The sequence below is a fragment of the Macaca thibetana genome, chromosome 14 (assembly GCF_024542745.1).
Source record: "Macaca thibetana thibetana isolate TM-01 chromosome 14, ASM2454274v1, whole genome shotgun sequence".
Taxonomy (NCBI): Eukaryota; Metazoa; Chordata; class Mammalia; order Primates; family Cercopithecidae; genus Macaca; species Macaca thibetana.
This window is the reverse complement of record NC_065591.1, coordinates 5,463,223-5,483,684: the sequence shown is the minus strand read 5'-3', so window position 1 is coordinate 5,483,684 and position 20,462 is coordinate 5,463,223. Positions and strand designations below refer to the sequence as shown.

The following is a 20,462-nucleotide window of genomic DNA, read 5'->3' as shown; positions in this document are numbered from 1 at the left end:
ACATGAAATCGCTCAGCCCCAGGCCCTCCGAGCAGCTCAGTCCCTGCAGATGGATGAGAGGCCTTGCACACATTTCCCAGAGGCCATGCTGGGAAGCCCGCCCAGCCGGATCCCGGCCTCGGAAAAGCCCACTCTGTGTCTTGGCACTCGGGCCTCACAGCTGCCGGGGGCTGGCTGCGTGAGGTCCTGGGGCTGGTGCGGCTGCGGCCGGGTGGGTGTGGGGTGTGCCGAGGGGCACGCATCCATCACTGCCAGCAGCTTGCGTGGGCCCTGCCAAGTCGTGGTGGAACCGGGCCCAGGTGCCAATGTGCTTGGTAACTGGCTCGCTATTTGAAAAATTAAAGCGGTGTCAAGAATATCTAACCTCCGCATTCATATCAGGAGTCTGGAGCCGAGCGGGTGGCAGCCAGAGTGGGGCTGTTTGTGCAGGGCGGCCAGTGGAAAGGCACCCTCGGAAGGAGCAGATTATAGCAAAGAACTTTATCCACCCAGTGCCTGGAAGGAGGCACAGGCGATAACCGGGGACAGGGAGTAGAAAGCACAGGCCAGCTGACCTCTCTCTAGCTGCTGGGACCTCTGCAGCAAGGCAGCCTGGTGCGTACCTACTGTGTGCCAGGAGAATGTGCCAGTTGTTGGGGTGGACGGAGATGGGGTGGTGCCTCCAGGATGCACAGTACCTGGGTCCATGATACTTGCAGGGACCCACAGTGATATTTTAATGTCCTTCAAAATCAAAAGAAAGAAATGAACTTTTCGGTTGAAGAAATAATGGTTAATAATGTCCCCACATATGACCTAAAGTGATCTACAGATTCAGTGCAATCCCTATCAAAATAGCAATGACATTCTTCACAGAAATAGAAAAAAAAATCCTGAAAGTCATAGGGAACCACAAAACACCCCAATAGCCAAAGCAATCTGTTGCTAAAAGAACAAAACGAGGCATCACACTACCTGACTTCGAAATATACTACAAAGCCATAGTAACCAAAACAGCATGGTACTGGCTAAAAACAGACACATAGACACATGGACCACAATAGAGAGTCCAGATGCAAATCCATGCATGTATTAATAGCCACTTGATTTTCAACAAAGGCACCAAGAACATCTGTTGGGGGAAAGGACAGTTTCTAATAAATGGTGCTGGAAAAACTGGATATTCACATGCAAAAGAATGAAGTTGGACCCATACCTTACGCCATACACACAAAAAACTCAAAATGGATTAAAGACTTACTATGAAACTACTAGAAGAAAACATAGGGGAAACATTTCAGGATATTGGTCTGGGCAAAGATTTTATGGCTAAGACTTCAAAAGCACTGGCAACAAAAGCATATAAAGAACTTGAACAACTCAACAGCAAAAAATCCAAATACGATTAAAAAATGGGCAAGTGTTCTAAATAGACATTTCTCAAAAGAAGACATACAAAGGGCCAACAAGTATATGAAAAAAATACTCAACATCACTGATCATCAGAGAAATGTAAATTAAAACCACAGTGAGGGCCGGACGTGGTGGCTTACGCCTGTAATCCTAGCACTTTGGGAGGCCGAGGCGAGCAGATCACTTGAGGTCAGGAGTTTGAGACCAGCCTGGCCAACAAGGTGAAACCTGTCTCTACTAAAAATACAAAAAATAGCTGGTCATGGTCATGCATGCCTGTAATTCCAGCTACTTGGGAGACTGAGTTGGAAGGATTGCTTGAACCCAGGAGGTGGAGGTTGCAGTGAGTGGAGATCGTGGCACTGCACTCCAGTCTGGGTGACAGAGCGAGACTTCATCTCAAAAACAAAAACAAAAACAAAAAACAAAACCACGATGAGATATCTTATCCCACTTAAAGTAGAAATAAAGTTGTCAAAAAGACAAAAACAACCAAATAACAAATGCTGGTGAGGATACAGGGAAAAGCAACTCGTATATACTCTTAGTGGGAATGTAAACTAGTCCAGCCATTATGGACAACAGTATGGAAATTCCTCAAAAAATTAAAAGCAGACCTACCATATGACCCAGCAATTCTGCTAGTGGGTATGTATACAAAGACTAGGAGATCAGCATGTGAAGGAGACATCTGCACCCACATTCTCACTGTAGTGCTATTCACAATAGCTAAGAGATGGAATCAACCTATGTGTCCATCAATGGATGAATGGATAAAGAAAATCAAGTGCATATACATAATGGAATACTATAAAAAAGAATGCAATTATGTCATTTGAGGAAAAGTGAATGAGCTTGGGGACCAGGGAATGGGAAGGGTGATGGGGACAGGGGAATAGGGAGAGATTAGTAAATGGGTACAAAATTACAGTTGGACAGAAGGAATGAGCTCTAGTGTTCTATGGCACAGTAGGGGGACTATATTAATAATTTATTATATATTTCAAAATAGCTAGCTAGAATTGGAATGTTCCCAACATAAAGGAGAGATAGATGTTTGAGGCGATGGACGTCCCAGTCACTCTGCTGTGATCGTGACATGTTGAAATAGGATCATATGCATGTATTGAAATATCACATGTGCCCCATACATATGTACATTATTATGTGTTAATTAAAAAAATAATATCCCCACAAAATTCACATCCATTCGGAGCCTCAGAGTATGAGCTTCTTTGGGTCTTTGCAGATGTAGTCAAGTGAAGAGGGGGCAGTTCTGGAGCAGGGTGGACCCTGACCCCATGGCTGGTATCCTCATAGGAAGAAGAGACCCAGAGACACAGGCTGGGAAGACCACGCGCCGATGGAAGCAGAAATTGGGGCGATGCGGCCATAAGCCAGGGAATGCCAGGAACCAGCAGAAGCTGGCAGGGGCAAGGAAGGACCCTCCCTGAGAGCCTTCAGCGGACCTAGCCCAGCCGACACCTTGAGTTTGGATTTCTGCCTCCAGAGCGCTGAGAGAAGAATTTCCACAAGTTTGAGTCACCTGTTTAATTGGTTATGGCGGGCCCAGGAAATAATACTATGTATAATATTGATCTGTCTCTATTCTGGCATAGTTAGATCAATAGAATTCTTTGCAGGGTGTGGTGGCTTATGCCTACAATCCCAGCACTTTGGGAGGCGGAGGCAGGTGGATCACATGTGGCCAGGAGTTTGAGACCAGCCTGGGCAGCATAGTGAGACCCTGTCTCTACAAAAAATACAAGAATTAGCTGGATGTGGTGGCTATGCCTGTGGTCCCGGCTACTAGGGAGGCTGAGGTGGGAGAATTGCAGAATTGCTTGGACCCTGGGAGGTTGAGGCTGCAGTGAGCTGAGATTATGCTGCTGCACTCCAGCATGGATGACAGAGTGAGACCCTCTCTTAATTATAATAATAATGATAATAAAATAATAAATTCTTTTCTTTTTAATGGAAGAAGGAATGTAAGTGTTCTTTCAAGGTGATGAATCTTGCCATCCTTCCAAAAACTCACTTCCTGGGTGGGAGCCTTGATGGGGGTGACGGGAGCAGGAGTGGGATTTTCCTGGGTAGGTGGAATCTACCTGTGTAGGGAGGAGGGCCAGGGAAAGACATGGAGCGCTGGAATCAGAATCTTGTGCTCCAGTCCTGGCTCTGCCATGTCTGGCTCTGTGGCCGGCCTTGAGAGGGAACATGACTTCCGTAAGCCTCAGTGGCCCCTCTGTTTACTCAGGCTCCCTCCTGTAGAGGACGCTCCCAGGGAGTCGGGGAGGAGGTGCTGTCCGATCCCAGGAAATCCATCTTGCAGAAGCTCAGTGGGCTTCGAAGGGTGGCAGGGTCTACTGCCTGCTCAGGGATTGGGGCACCTCATAAATAAGGATATCTGTCTTCTGGAGTTTTCCATCCGTGTTTCAAAAGAGCCGAGTCCTCCTTCCATCAGAGCGGGTCCTCTCCAGCATTGTGTTCCCCTGTGACCGTGTTTCGACGCATTTGTATCTATTCCTGACTTTAGAGGTCTGGTGACGTCAGAGGCCTGTCAGCTTGTGGTCCCTGCTGGCTCTTGTCCTGGAGGTCCTCTTAGCATTGTGCTGTCCTAAACAGAGGGTCCGAAGGCAGTCCCCCACCTCTGCTGTCCCGGAGCCGCTTCCCTCTGGGTGTCTGTACATCTAGGCTAGGCCTTGCCCGAGGAGGGTGCAGGCAGCCTGGCAGGGGAGCCTCCTGATGTGAGCTGGCCAAGGTCCCTGGCACTGTCCCAGCTGCCCAGGGGTGGCCCGGAAAGGTTCCCAGACTGTGATATCTCGATGGGCCACTGTGTCTCAGCATGGGCTGCCTGGTTTTCCATGGAAGACATCTGGCCAATCCCAGAGCCACCAAATTTCCAGGCAGTGGGCTGTCCCATGTTCCCAAGAACAACCCTGGGCTGGCTGCCTCATGGCTACTAGCTGTGTGCCAGGTGATGTACTTTACATACACCATCTCCATGAGAGACTGGGGTGTAGATAGGATTGCAATCCACAATTCCCGGATGAGGAAACTGAGGCACAGAGAAGCTGGTAGGTGGCCCAGCCATGATGGGAAGCTAGGGTGGGAAGCACTAAGAGACGGAGGGAGCGGCTCTCCTCCCCAGGTGTTCAGACCTTCCTGATGGTGCAAATGCCTCAGCCACATTCCTGCCTCTAGGTGGGGCATCTTGCACGTGTGTTCCCGAAGGCTCTGCCTGCTGGCTGGGAATTCCTGGGTTAAAGAGCTGAGCACTTGCATTTTGGAACTCCCAGAACTGTTGATCAGAACCGAGGTGGGGTGTAGAGGTCCTGCAGCCAGTCTAGAAAGGTCTGGTGCCTGACCCACCCACCTGCTGTTGCCCTTCCCTGCAGACCGGGAAATGCAGTGTGGACTCTCACTGCTTCTCTGGCTTGGAAACGGCGTTCCTCTCTTCGCCCTCTCCTGGGGCTGGAATCCCTCCTGGACAGGCCTGAGGCATGTCTTGGGTCCCGCTCCCTCCCTGCTCTAACCCTAGTGCCCCCATGGGGAACCCCCAGCTTCCATCATCACCAAGGTCCCAGTGTCGCTTTCAGGAGGGAACTGCTGAGAGGTGTCTGCACCTCTTGGGTGTGTCTGCCGAGCCACTTGCCCAGGGTCTGGGAGGTGACCTTGTGCCAGATGGGGCTGGGAGCTCCCTGAGGGCAGGGGCGGGGCTCACCCTGGTGCACCTGTGTTGCATGCGGCCTCAGACTTTGTTCCTGTCATGGCTTCGGACCTCATTCCTGTCACGTCTTGGGGTCTTTTCTATTCCCAAGGTTGTCATAGGAAGGTGTTTGTTGACAAATGAGGCCTGGCTCCCTCTGCATTCTGATTCTGTCGCTCTCTTCGTGAGCCTGGATGGGTCGGGCCCCCTGAGGCCTCATCCTTTCCTCTGGAAAACAGGAGGAGGAGGCTGGCTTGATACCCAAGGTCTCTCCCAGGACAGCTTTAGTGGTTTGGGGGGTGACGCTGCAGTCAGTCCTGGGTGGAAGTCCCAACTCCATTCCAGCCTTCCTGGGTGGCACTGGGTGACCTGGCACCTCCAGGCCTCCATTCACTTATCTGTAAAATGGAGAGAACCCAGGGCCTCCTGGGTACCTGACCACAGGGAATGCAGCTCCTCGGTCGTTCAACACCATTTCTGCCATGTAGGGAGTGCTCCTCCCCTTCCTTCAGTGTCTTTACTTTCAATGATGAGGACAGTGAAGTGATTTTTTTTTTTTTTTTGGTGGGGTGTTATTGAGCCATAATTAGCACACAGCAAAAGTGGCTCTTTTTACAGTTTGATGACTTCTGACAAAGACACAATCATGCAACGACCACTTTGGTCCAGGCATAGGACAGTGCTGTCTCCCAGAAGTCCCTCAACGCTGCCCCTTGGCCGTCAAAGCCTGCCCCCACCCCAGCCCCTAGAAACCAATGACCTGGTTTTCATTCCTGTGGTTTTCCAGCATGTCATAGAAATGCAAGTGTGCAGTGTGCAGCTGTCTGCCTGTGACTGTATCACTTGTCATATGTGTTTGAGATTCACCCATGTTGTTGCATGTATCTGTAGATAGTTCCTTTTTACTGTTGAGTATTGTGTGACCATTGCACGAAGACTGGGTTTTATGAATATGCCACAGCTTGCTTTCCCACTCACTGGTTAATGGACATTCAAGTTGTCTCCAGTTGTGGCTACTATGAATAAAGCTGCTGCAAACATTTGTATCCGGGTCTTTGTGTGCCATATGTTTTCATTTCTTTTGGACACGTGCCAGAAGTGGGATTATCACTGGATTGTATGTTAAGTGTATATTTAACTGTATAAGAAACTGCCAAACTCTTTCCCGACATGGCTGCATTGTGTTACATTCCCAACAGCAAGGTATGAGAGTTCCAGTTGCTCCACATCTTTGTCAACACTTGGTATTGTCAGTTTTAAATTTTAGCCACTTTAGTAAGTATGGTAGTTTTAATTTGCCTTTACCAACTCTCTAATGTTGTTGAACATCTTTTCAGTTTGCCATCCAGTTGCTTATTTGCCGTCTCTTTTCTTCTTTGGTGAAGTGTCAGTTCAAATTTTGTGTATTTAAAAAATAGGCGTTGTTTATTTTATGACTGAGTTGTAAGAGTTCTTCTATGTTCTAGATGAGAGACATTTATAATATATGCAATTTGGAAATATTGTCTCCTAGCCTGTGACTTGTCTTTTCACTTTATTAGCAGTGTCTTTTGAGAAGAAATTTCTATTTTGATGAGGTCTAATTTATGATTTTGTTCTTTTATACTTTGTACTTTTTGAGTCATACCTAAAAACTCATGCTTAACTCAAAGTTGCAGAACTTTAGCTCTGTATTCTTCCAGGTTTGTAGTTGTAGGTTTTACATTTATGTCTGTGACCCTTTGGTGTGAATTCACTTTTGTCTACAGTGCCCTGCAGTGCTTACGTCCTGTGGCCACTAGCAGCTGCAGCTGGCCAGGCTGTCCCTGTCACAGCCACCCTTGTCCACCTGGGCAGCTGTTGGCCAAGGCTGCTCTGCCACCTGTGAACAACAGATGCGAAGCTGTTGGGCCACCCTGCGGGTTTTGGTGCTGGCGTCAGCCTTTGCCCAACTATTTGCCCTCAGAACTGCAGGGTGACTGTATTAGTTCATTCCCACGTTGCTATAAGGAAGTACCTGAGATTGAGTAATTTATAAAGAAAAGAGGTTTAACTGGCTCATAGTTCCACAGGCTGTACAGGAAGCATGGCTGGGGAGGCCTCAGGAAACTTACAATCATGGCAGAAGGTGAAGGGGAAGCAGACATGTCTTACATGGCTGGAGAAAAGGGAAGAGAAAACGGGGGAGGAGCCACACACTTTTAAACAATTGGATCTCGTGAGAACTCACTCACTATGACCCGAAAAGCAAGGAGGAAATCCGCCCCCATGACGAAATCACCTCTCACCAGGCCTTTCTTTTTTTTTTTTTTGGAGACAGAATCTCGCTCTGTTGCCCAGGCTGTAGTGCAGTGGTGCAATCTCAGCTCATCACAACCTTCACGTCCTGGGTTCAAGTGTTTCTCCTGTCTCAGCCTCTCGAGTAGTTGTGACTACAGGCATGCAGCACCACACTTGGCTAATTTTTTGTATTTTCAGTAGAGACAGGGTTTTGCAGTGTTAGCCAGGATGGTCTCGATCTCCTGACCTCCTGATCTGCCCGCCTCAGCCTCCCAAAGTGCTGAGATTACAGGCGTGAGCCACTGCGCCTGGCCTTACCAGGCCTTTCTTCCAGCACTGGGGATTATAATTCAACATGAGATTTGGATGGGAATACAGAGCCAAACCATATCAGTGACCTTGTCCAGGGGACCCCAAGGCTGGATCCTGCCCACTGCTTAGAAGATACAATTGCTGAATGAGCCACGTCTGCCTGTCCTTTCCAGCCCTGGGCAGCTGCTGCTTGCCTGTGCCCCAGGGGTTCTCCTCCTCCTCTCTGTCCAGCCTGGGGCACCTTCCCTATCACTGTGTGGGCTGAGCCACCCAGCCCAAACACAAACATTTTTATCAGAGTCTACCCACTCTCCTCACCCCCCAGCAGGTTCCTCGCCCCATTTCTCAGGGTGGGGAAACTGGGTTTACAGGAGAACCACTTATTTGTCCAAGGTGGAACAGTATGAGTGGCAGAACTGGGACTCAATCCCTTGATGCCGTGTAGCTTTCCCAGGTCAGGTCTCACCCCATTAGGCCTCCTAGATCTGCATCCACGCGGGAACCTGGCTGTGATTTAACTGACATCATTGGCAGGTGGTTATTTCAGGGTGAGGGTGCTGCCGGCCCCGCTCCTGTTCCGTAGGTCTCCCTTGGGTTGCAAATTTCTTGTGTTTTGTGTCTCTTCCCTCAGTGACCCAAGGGGCTCTCACGTGGAGTCCCCAGAGCGGCACCAACTCCTCACGATGCTCCTGACGGTGGTGGACAGACTCTCCATGCCCCGATGAAGTTGTGAGTCACGTACATCCCTGTCCACAGCACCTGATACACAGTAGGTGGTCCAATAAATGCTTGTGGCACAAGTGAATGAACTTGGAACCACCCATCTAGTGGAAATGGTAAATTATAACAAAACCCAATGGACCGTGAAAGCCAGGGTCAAGGCCGGGGCCTGCTGAGGCTCTGTCATCAAGGGGGTTTTTGTGCTGGTAAAGATGATGACTGCCCTGGTGCAGGGCCCCTGTAGCCCAACATGTCTAGTCCGTGGCAGGCTCTTAGTGGGGATGAGGGGCCTCCAGCAGGAGCAGGCCTGGGCATAGACTTCTGACCTGGGCACAGGGGAAGCGTGATGAGAGGTCAGAGCAGGCTCTTGGCCTCAGGTCAAAGGACAGGAGTCCTCCTGACTCTGCTGTGTCTGAAGCCCACAGTTACGCACTGCAGAAAAAGAAGTGCTTGACCCTTTTGTTTTCTCCAGGGTTGGGATCCCTGATGTGGTTGGGCTGTGTCAGACCCAAATCTCGCCTTGAATTGTAATGATCCCCACGTGTCAGCAGTGGGGCCAGGTGGAGATAACTGAATCATCGGAGCGGTTTCACCTGTGCTGTTCTTGTGGTCGTGAGCAAGTCTCGAGATCTGGCGGTTTTATAAAGGGGAGTTCACCTACACACGTTCTCTCTCGCCTGCTGCCATGGAAGATGTATCTTGCTTCTCCTTTGCCTTCTGCCACGATAGTGAGGCCTCCCTGGACATGTGCAACGGTGAGTCAACTAAACGTCTTTCCTTTAAAAATTACCTCGTTCCGGGTATGTCTTTGTTAGCAGCGTGAGAACAAACGAATGCAGTCCCACAGAGAGCAGCGCTGGTGGTCAGAAGGTTCTGTGTTTGAGGAGGGACACTCAGGTCCTACCCCAAGCCCACGCCGTGACTTGGGGCTGCAGTTATTTTGATTCTCATTATGTGGGGGAACCAAGACCCACAGAGGGAGGACTCTTGCCCCAGACTGCCCAGGTCTGGAAGGAAGATCCTGCCTCTCAGCTGGGGAGGCTGGGGAGGTGCAGCAGGAGAGGGACCTGATGGGTGAGCGCAGGCTGCATGCAGCCTTGCTGGGACCTTGTGGGAGGGGAGACCCTGAGTCCTGATGGGTGTTCAAGAAACCCAGGACCAACAGAGGTGAGGAATTAGGCCTGGGCTGCTTTCCTCCTGTCTGTGTGCTGGCTGTGGGTTCCACTGACATGGCCCTGCCCTGGGACCTGGGTGGACAGGCAGAGAGGCTGTGTATACCTCAATGGCCTGGGGCCCTGCAGGGCTCAGGGTCCCCTGGTCTCAGTAAGGGCCTCAAGAACAGCTGGAGAAGGGAATACACCTTTGTCAGGGACTGTCCAGCTGCCAGGCTCAGTGCTGCAGCCTCTCCAACTGCAGGCTCGTCAATTCCTCCAAGCCGGGGTTTCTCCGCTGTGGCAGCACTATACACGTTTTGGACAGGGCCACTCTTTGTGGAGGCTGTCCTGTACATTTTAGGATGTTTAGCAGCATCCCTGGCTTCTACCCACCAGATGCCAGTAGCATCCCCACCCCACCACTGCCCAGCATGACCACCAAATATGTCTCCAGACATTGCCAAATGTCCCTCTGTGGGTCCCCTGGGTGACAGCCCCTGCTTCCCATCACTCCCCATTTTGAGAGGGCAAATTGAGGCTCTAGAGAGGCTGAAGACTCGCTCACGGGCACCTGGCATGTCCAGGGAGAGCTGGGGCTTGGTTAGCTCACAGTCTCTTTCCCGGCTTGGCTGGAAGCCCAGGAGAGCTTGTTGCATTCCCCGCTGCGTTTTCAGGGCTTAGCACTGTGCCTGGAACATAGCAGGTGCTCAGGGACTTTGCATGTGAACGGTGAGTGAGTGAATGAGCTGATACAGGAATAGGTTCTAGGTTGGTCTCAGGTTCCCAACTCTGCCCTGCTTCCTCCTTGTGTGGCCTTCCGAGTGGCTTAGGTTCCAGGTGGAGGGTGTGGCCCTTGTTGCCGTGTGTTCCCCTGTGAACATGCTTCAATGCATTTGTATCTCTTTCTGGCTTTAGAGGTCTGGTGACATCAGAGACCTGGGGCGGGGCTGGGTAGGTGTGCTGAGTTTGTGGTGGTAGTGTGAGTCTCCAGCTTTGGTGCACACGTGTGGGTGCGTGCAGTGAAGGCCTTTGGAGCATGGGGGCATCGAGGAGCAAGCAGGAGTGGCGGTGCCTGAGACAGGGCAGGCAGGGCTGGGTGGACACTGGAGCCAACAGCTGGTTCCAGTCCTGGGCCAGACATGGCTGAACTGAGTGACCTTGGACAATGAGCTGAAGCTGCCTTTGTCGGTGAGATGGGGATACCCAGGATACCCTCTTGCCCCAGGGAGTCAGTGGGATACTTGTCAAGTGTGTAGCTTGTCCCTGCCTCTACCTAGCAAGGGCCTGGTAAAAGCGAATTCTCATTCTCTCCAGAGGCAGGAGTTGCTCCAGTCACCCTCCTGCTGAGGCGTCACGAGTCTGCTCTGCTCTCTGATGCTATCGTTAGTATCATCTGCACTCCTGTACCAATGACCCAGGTTCAGGGGCATGAGGGAGCCAGCAGGGTCTTGTCCTCCGGGGCTCCTGTGTTGTGGAGGCTCTTTGAGGTTATGGGAGTGGACACCATACCAAAGCATATGTCAGGTTCACTGTGTGGAGCCCAGGGGAGGGTAAAATTGTGGCCAACCGTCAGAGCAGTCTTCCCAGGAGTGGGAATGGAGGTGGGCTTGACCCTGGCTTCTGAGGAAGGGAAGGACTCTGAAAAACGAAAGGCATGTGTATCAGTTGTTTATTGTTGCACAATGATTTTCCCCAGCACTTAATGGCTTAACACAACAAGAAACATCTATTATCTCACACAATTTCTGTGGGTCAGGAATTTGGGAGTGGCTTAGCTGGGCAGTCCTGGCTCTGGGTCTCTCATGAGGTTGTGGTCAAGGCGTTGGCTGGGCTGCATCATCAGAAGGCTTGAGCAAGGCCAAGGATCTGCTTCCAAATGCAGATTCTCATGTGTTTGGCAAACTGGTGGGAGGCCTCAGCTCCTGGCAATGAAGACCTCTCCACAGCAATGCTTGAGCATCCTCACAACATGGCGGCTGATTTTCCCCAGAGCATGCAATCCAAGAAGCCACAACATCTTTTACCGTCTAGTCTGGAAAATCACACTCCATCATTGCTATTTGTTGCAGAATAAGTCTTATTAAGTGCGGGAGGGCACTACACAAGGGTGTGGATACCAGTGGGAAGGAATATGAAAGACATCTTAGAAACTGGCTACAACAAAGAAGGAGATGCATTCCTGGTGGGGCTCCTGTGTGAGCAGTGGAGATGAGTCTGAGGAACAGGGAGACTGGCCTGGCCTGAGTGAGTGAGATGCTGGCATAAAGGACGATGGTAGGAGTACTAGCCAGTGTGGTAGGGACCTTCACCACCAGGTGAAGAGTCAGGAGCTTGGTCCTGTGGGTCTGGGGGAGAGAGCGTGGCTGAGAGACTCACACAGACCAGCTTTTCCCTTCTGGCTTCACTGATTAGTGAAGTGGTTCCAATGACCAGCTGTGGGGCCTTTGTGGTGTCTTGCTGAGTCTCAGTTTTCTCATCTGCCTGGTGCAGGACCCAGTAAGTGGATGTGCTCAGGATCAGTCTCGAAGGGTTTAGAGTGTGGGGTGGGGGTGGTTCATGCACATGGCATTTTTGGGAAGATTAATGTGGCAAGGATATGCAAAGAGGACTAGCAGGGGAAGACCCACCACCAGGAATCTGGGATGTGAGTAACAAGAGCTGAACATGCCTGGTGGTCTCAGAGGCAGCGGTGTGACAGCAGCCCTTCACCCTCCAGTGGCTTTATGGCACAGCGTCTCTACATGCCCAATTGCAGGGTGAGGTGACTGAAGCCTGGGCAGTGGCTCTCAGCGTAGCGTGGGAGTTATCAAAATGGGCCAGATCTCAATGGAGTGGGAGGTGCCCTAAACAAGGGGAATCTCCCACTGGTCCTGCCACCCCCTCTGCTGGGACTCCCATGTCTAAGCCTCTGTATGTCCTCATCCAGCATATCCTCTGAAGAGGTGGTGGGCAGCTGGGGCCACCACCCGGCCCTACCCACTCCCCATCTGCTGTGGACACCTCCAGCTCTTCCCGCTGCTTTTAGGGGTGTAGTGGCACCCAGATTTCTGCAGGTCTTGAAACCCCCTGACCTCTCCTTCTGATCCCACCACCCAGGTGCTCCAGGAGCTTCGGGAGGTATGGGGCTGACAGTCTCAGGAAGAGCTGCCCCACGGCGGTGCCAGAACCCAGATGTTTGCTCAACAGGAAATATCAGAGCCGTGGGCTGCCCTGTAGAGGGTTATCTTAATCCCTGGTTTCCTTTTCGTACCCCCTAGCTCTCCTCCTGCTCCTGAAACAAATCTCAGCATTCCACAAGAGATTTTAGGAGCCGGTAGTGCCCAGACCTCATAGACTTTCCATTGTGGCCAAAGGGGTTCGTTTCCTGATAGATGGAGAAGTGTCCTTGCTGCCTTATGCAACGTGACTTGGCTGGGGAGCCTGCATTGTCCCGAGCTCCCAGTCACAGAAAAGGACATTATTGTACCGAGTTACTTGGAAACATTAGACACATCATCCAGGCTTAGCCTGTACAATGTGTGATTTCAGATTACCTGGGTAAAAGTCGGAAATGAGGTGGCAGTCTTGGGCAGGCAGGGGTGGAGAAGAGGGAGGAGGGAGACCAAAAATTCCTCCTGGCAGCCTTCCTTATCTGTGATAGCCAAATTTCTACCTAAAATGGCAGAAGCCAGGTTCAGAGAAAGAACCTGGAGACCCCTGATTTAGGTTCAGATCCCAGCTCTGAGGAGCTTGGTTCACGTTCCTCAACTTCTTTGTGCTGTAGTTTGTTAAAAAATACCTGCCTCATGGGAATGATTGTGGAACCATCTCAAACTGCTGAGCACGAGGGACCATGTTGCCAGTTGCGGGCCCACTGGCTGGTCTCCCTTCTCCCTTCCTAAGAGAACCCTGGAGGCAGTGATGTTAGAAATGGGCCTGGAGAAGTTTCCTGACCTTCCAGCTACCTTGAAATTCAGGGCCATGCAACACTGCTGAAGGGATGTCATTGGAAGTCTACAGAGGACTGTCCAGTAAGCGTTTGCTCCCTTGAGATAGGCATCATTGCCTCCTCCTGGGCTCTTCTCTTCTTCATGAAGCCTGGGTTAAGGGCTGGCATCGTGGCAGTCATTTTGAGCCATGAGGTTGAAACTGCAAGCTCTGCATGGTGGGGGTCAGAGGTGCTTGGATATTGAAGGTGTCAGGAAGATGCTGCCCAACCCTCATTATCAAAGACAAATTCCATGGGTGAAGTTTCTGTGGAGGGTTTCAGAGACCTCCTAATTGATATATATTTGGAATATAGTAGACACCCAACAAAAGCTAAAATCATGCTCGCCCTTTTGCAGGCACTTGAGGTCCAGAGGCTGGAAGTTGCCTGCAGTAACATATTCAGTAAGGGGGGCACTGGTTCTCAAGCCCAGCACCCTGGGTGTTCATGCTAGGATTCTAAGCACGAGCCACTGCACCCAGCAGAAAGCATTATTTTAAAAATCAGTTGTGCCATATACATTTGGCCAAATATGAGGCCAACAAATTATTACTGAGCGGTGGACTCACCATCCAATACTATGGCACAGGCTTTTGGAGAAAAGAAAGAGCTTTATTGCGAGTCAACGGCAAGGAGACAGGAGGCAGTGTTCAAATCTCTCTCTCTGATCTGGGGTGGGTGGAGCTTTTATGGCATTTATAACTAGTCCCAGTTGATGCCCACACAGCTGGTCTGCCAGGCTGGCAACATTAACAGGAGGTTAAAGTGTTTTATCTTGTGCACGCCTGGACAATTCTGGCTCTGTGTCACCAGTAACAACTCACACAATGGTTGATCAGTTTGAGTTGATCTCACGGTTACAATATATTGTAGTATCTACATTACCCAAAACCCATGTTTCCCTCTCTGTAGCATGGCTGCGATGATACTTGATTTTGTGGCTGAAACAGGACTCTTGATTTGCCAGTAATGACCTGGACCACCAAACTGTGTCAGATGCCATTCAAAGTAATGCTTGCATATGTCACAAGAGAAATTATAGATTTTGACCCCACTATGAGCTGAAATTCCAGTAACAGCAGTAGGTGCTTTTTTGTGACTTCTGTAGATCATAAGAATAGAGGTGAAGCCATGTTTTCAGGGAAATGTTGGATTTTGTGAAAAAAGCTCCCTTTCAGAGGCCCACGACAATTGGCAATTTCTCTGAATAGCCATCTTTGCAATGATGTTGTACCACCCACTGTAAGTATTGGTGACGTGAGGAACATTCAGGGGCCACAGATGACAACTTACCTTGCTTCAGGAGGTCAGTGACTGGGAGGTTTGAAGCCTTAACAATAATTGGCTGAAGTGTATCATGAAATAAACATCTACCCATTAGAAGAGGTAAAATGAAAATGCCCTCAAAAATAAAACCGCTAAAAAATAAAATCTGAGTTTGACCTGCAGGAGTTGATCATAGTTGAAGAATTTGATCTGCAGGACCTGCAGGGACAAGTTGTTAAACTGATCTGAAATTTTGACCAGGTATACTAAACTTGTAAAGGTCGAAGTTAAACAATATTTCATGCTTCTTCCAAAAGGTACAAAATCATAGAATCATCTCCTGTCTCTCCTATTCTGACTTATATGCAATTGTGTTATATAGTTTATGTTATGGCCTGGCTGTGTCCCTACCCAAATCTCATTTTGTAGTTCCCATAATCCCCACATGTTATGGGAAGGACCAGGTGGAGATATTGAATTATGGGGGCGGTTCCCCCATCTTGTTCTTGTGATAGTGAGTTAGTTCTCACAAGATGTGATGATTTTATAAGGGGCTTCCCTCTTTTGCTCAACACTTCTCCTTGCTGCTGCCACGTGAAGAAGGATGTGTTTGCTTCCCCTTCCCCATAATGGTAAGTTTCCTGATGCCTCTCAGCCATGTGGAACTGTGAGTCAATGAAACCTCTTTTCTTTATAAACTACCCAGTCTCGGGTATGTTTTTATTAGCAGCATGAGAACGGACCTAATACAGTTTACTTCTAATTTTGACTTCCCTAAGCAGACCTGACTTTTCTCGTTTTATTTGGTCAGGGTTTGCTTAGATTTCCCCAAATATTCCCCATGCTCTTTGCGCACAATCTTTTCTTGCATCTTAAACATTCCTTCTGTGGTAATTTCTCTTTGACCTGAAATATATCCTTTGGAATTGTCTTTACTGGCAGTTAATTAGTGCAAACATCTTAATTTTCATTTGTCTAAAAATACATTGACCAAATTAGTCCATTCTTTTCTGTTATGATTGGTACTTTTTATGTGTTGTTAAGATGTCCCTGCCCCCAAGGCTCTAAAATGTTACTCTGTATTGTCCTTTAAATGTTTGATAGTTCTGCCTTTCACGTTTAATTGTTAAGCCACCTGTTTTTGGGTAAGGTGTGAGGTAGGGGTCTATGGTGGTCATTAGTGTTCTTACCACAGTATTTGCAGCTTTAAATAGTTCAGGCACATGGTAGGATTTCCAACCTCCACCAAATTCTCTGTTATCTATGCTGTATAACAAATTACACAAACTTAGTGGCTTAGAGCAATACCCCCTTATTAGCTCACAGTTCTCTAGGGCAAGAAGTCCAGATTGGCTAGGTTCTCTGCCTGGGTTCTCATAAGGCTGAAATCAAGATGGTGGCTGGGACTGTGGTCCCCAACTGGAGGCTCAGAGGAGGAATCTGCTTCTAAGCTCATGGGGTTGTTGACAGAATTCAGTTGCTTTTGGTGTAGAACTGAAGTCCTTGTTTTCTTGCTGGCTGTCAGCCAGAGCCACTCTCAACTTCTAGAGGTTGTCCTCAGATTCTAACCTGTGGCCTCTCCTCTCACAGTATGGTAGCTCACTTTTTCAAAACCAGCAGAAGAATCTCACTCCACTTGGCTATGATGGAGTCTTATATGGTGTAACCTAAACATGGGAGTGGCTATCCAATCACATTTGTTAGGCTTGAACATGTGACTTGTTTTGGCCAATGGTGTGCAAGCAGAATGGGGCATGTCACTTCCTGAGACAAGCTTTAAGAGCTGTCTGGGACTTGCTACATGTCCCTCCTTTGGCTTCTGTAATTGGGGAAGTGTTTGTAGAGATGAAGCCTCAGGTCCACAAGAGACAGTAATGGGTAGTACTTTCTTCCTGAGTTTCCCACACTGACTTTCTAACTGGAAACCTTGGTAGAGTCTGTTCTTATTTTCAATAACTCGTTTGTAGATTATTTTGGAATTTCAACATAGATAATTGCATTATCTGTGAATAACAACAGGATTTTGTCTTCTTTTCCAGTCTTTACATGTCTTTTTTTTTTTTTTTGCCTTATTGTCCCAGTTGGGGCCTTCAGTGCAATTGATGAATTCGACCACATTACAATTTAGAGTTTATGTTAATCAAAGAACACCATAAGGGCCAGGCACGGTGGCTCATGCCTGTAATCCCAGCACTTTGGGAAGGTTAGGCGAAGGGCTCACTTGAGGTGAAGAGTTTGAGACCAGCCTGGCCAACACAGCAAAATCTCATCTCTACTAAAAATACAAAAATTAGCTGGGCATGGTGGCGCATGCCTGTAATCCCAGCTACTTGGGAGGCTGAGGCAGGTGAATTGCTTGAACCTGGGAGGTGGAGGTTGCAGTGAGCCAAGATTGTGCCACTGCACTCCAGTCTGGGCAACAGAGCGAGACTCTGTTTCAAAAACAAACCAACCAACCAACCAACAAAAAACACCATAGGAAGCATGAAAAGACAAACTGCAAACTGGGAGAAGATACTGCAATGCTTAGAACTGACAAATGATTTGTATGAAGAAAAATTTTTGTTGTTGTTGTTGTTGTTGTTTTGAGACAGAGTCTCACTCTGTCACCAGGTTGGAATGCAGTTGCACGATCTCAGCTCACTGCAAACTCTGCCTCCCGGGTTCAAGCAGTTCTCCTGCCTCAGCCTCCCAAGTAGCTGGGATTACAGGCCTGCACCACCATGCCCAGCTAATTTTTCTATTTTTAGTAGAGACGGGTTTCACCATGTTGGCCATGATGGTCTCGATCTCTTGACCCCATGATCTGCCTGCCTCAGCCTCCCAAAGTGCTGGGATTACAGGCTTGAGCCACCGCGCCCGGCTGCTATAGGTTTTGTTATTATTCAGATATGGCGAGGCCAACAGATCAGGGGATAACCATCATTGAAAAGATAGTTTGTTACAGATCTGAAGAGGAGGGGACATACCGCAACCCAGGGTGCATGGGGGGTACAGGGAAGCACGGGAGTTGGTCTGGAGGGATAGGGACTAAGGGGAAAGTGTGGGCAAGAGCCTTGATTGTGGTTTCTGTAGGAAGAAACGAGTGAGGCAGGGCAAGCAGGCATAGGATGGACTAGTTTGAATAATGTTACAGGCTCTGGGGCACAGGGGCTGTCCCTGCCTGTCTGATACCTGGCCCTGGAGTGATTATGGCAGGGGGATGGTAGCCCTGAGTATGAGAACCTGATAGAAGAGGTAGTTGCAAGTGTGAGCCCTGGATTAGTTGGTTTGCATTTGAAAGGTGCACTCACAGGTGACTTCATTTCTAGAAATTGGCAAATCCTGGGAGGGGCCATCTCTCCAGGGTCAGCAAGTTCCCAGATGTCAAAGCCTCAGAATACAGGAAAAAAAGGGTAATGGTTAATACAATGAAGAATGCCTACAAATTCCTAAGAAAAACAAACAACCAAAGACTTAACTGGTACTTTACAAGAGAAGAAACCCCAAAGGCAATCAGCATAAGAAAAGTCAACATGAAAATGCAACCCCAAACTACACTGGGACACCAGGTCTCATCCACCAGATTGGCAAGCACTCAAAAGCCCGTGTTGGTGAGGATGAGAAGTGTCAACCTTAAACAGTGACATTCAGAAAATATGATTAAGTGTAGAGATTCTTTGAGCCCAAAGCATGAGGATAGCTGCTTGGGAAACACTGACTCCAAATGAATGGGGTCAGTGTTCCAAAGTGGAGAAGTTAAGGTTTCTCTTACGTAGGCAGAGACAGAGAAATTTCAGCAGGATTACAACATTTTTCATACAAGATCAGTTCGTACAGTGATTTGATCGGTTACAGATTGCTACATTCCAAGGAAAATACTTTATTACTCCATGAGGAGGGGTAGAAATTCAAGGGATTCTTATCTCTAAAGTCGTTTGGTCTTCTGAATTATTTATGGGGAAAAAAAGGCAGAAGTTGCAGTTGCATTCCACATGACTCAAGTTGCATAGTCACGTTCCTCTCAAGGCTCCGAATACAGTTCCAACAGCTTTAAGTCTGAATCCTTTAATTTCATAGAAGCAACTGGAAGGAACCCAGACTAAGCTATTGTTGGAAGCGTCCATGAAGCCAGATCCGTATTCCCTTCAACTAAGCACATACACTCATAGGTATGTTCCCAAGAGAAACCTCTAGCATGTGTCATTATTTAAACATTTTTGGTTGAGTATACAGTGCTAGGTAGTCACTTCACTCTAGCACCTTAAAAATGTCATTCCACCATCTTCTGCTCATCCATTGCTGTTGAGAAGTCAGCTGTGGGCCAACCTTGCCTCTTTGGCTGCTTCTAAGCTACACTCCACTGTAAAAATCATTCCTGATGTCCTGTAATTTGGTGTCTTGAAATCATGAGCCAAACTATAGCCAGGCTTATTTCTATCCTTACTATCCTTGCGTTTTCATGGGTGCGCAAAAATCATATCATAAACCCTCTGGCCACAACCCCCAACATCTGTGTTTTGCCTTCTGCCCGATAGGGGACACCCTCATTTAACCTTCTACCACCAAGGGGAGAGTCTTGACTATTATGGTACTTTACTAGTATTATTACTATGGTATTATTACTATGGTAATAATAATAACTATGGTAATAGTAATAATAGTAATAGTAAACTCTCCCCTTGCGTTCCTCTGCTCCCTCTGCCTCCTGGCCAACCCTGGTGCTTTCCCATGTAGCCTGCGTAGCATGGCATGCCCCTTGCTCCTGAACTGTAAGTAATAAACTTCTTTTAAGGCAGCTGTCTCCATGTCTGCCATGGTAATGTACCTGATTAAAACAAAATCCCAGGTACATTTAAAAACACCTCTTGGTATCATATGGTATCACTATGATGTCCCCGGTATGGATTGCTTGTCACTCATCCTATGTTGGATTATCTGGGATGCCCAAATCTGAGGATTGATGTCTTTCATCTGTTCTGAAAACTTCTCAATCATTTCCCCTTCAGATCTAGCCTTTGCCCTATTCTAGTCTCTCCTACTGGAGCTCCTGGGACCATACAGTGTACCTTTTACTGCACCCCTCATGCCTCTTGGTAGCTCCTTCTTGTCTCCCATTGTCTCTCTCTGCTGTATTCTGGGCCATAGCTCAGATCTGTCTTTCGGTTCACCAACATAATTTTCAGCCATGTCTGACCATCTGTTAATATCACTTAATATATTTTCATTTCTGGAATTACATTTAGGTCTTTCCAAATCTGCTTGGTCATTTTATAATCTTTTGCTCTTTATGTTTTAAATATTTTCTCTTAATCTTTAATCATGCTTATTTTGTGTTATATTCTGATAATTTTGACAGGTCTTTCTGGGTCTGATTCTACTTTCTGTTGTTTCTGCTGGCAGCAAAAACTTTTTGATAGACTATCTTCATCGAGAGGTTATTCATGCTAACATCTCCAGCTGCCCAGTGGAGCTTTTCTTCTTCTTCTTCTTTTATTTTTGGTTTTCTTTCTTTCTTTTCTTTCTTTCTTTCTTTTTTTTTTTTTTTTTAAAGCTCTTAGCATGGTGGAGCTTTATGGCGTATTCTGAGCAATGTCCTGGTTTCTATTGCCTTCAGTTGCATTGCCCAATGTGGGACAGGCAATCTCACATACACAACAGCTTCTTGTTTCAGTGCTGCATTGTACTGCAATATTTTTGAAGT

General features: G+C 48.2%; 1 protein-coding gene and 1 long non-coding RNA gene across 10 annotated transcripts in view; one reads left to right on the top strand and one right to left on the bottom strand.

Annotated features, from left to right (window-relative positions):
- Positions 1-20,462, bottom strand: part of MRPL21 (mitochondrial ribosomal protein L21) — a 1,021,966-nt gene that overhangs the window by 210,768 nt on the left and 790,736 nt on the right. The gene's annotated exons all lie outside the window — the stretch shown is intronic.
- Positions 8,014-20,462, top strand: part of LOC126935980 (uncharacterized) — a 121,954-nt gene continuing 109,505 nt past the window's right edge. For both annotated transcript variants that reach the window (XR_007719358.1, XR_007719359.1), the window contains exon 1: positions 8,014-9,147. This is a non-coding gene — a long non-coding RNA (uncharacterized LOC126935980). The remainder of the gene's footprint in view (positions 9,148-20,462) is intronic.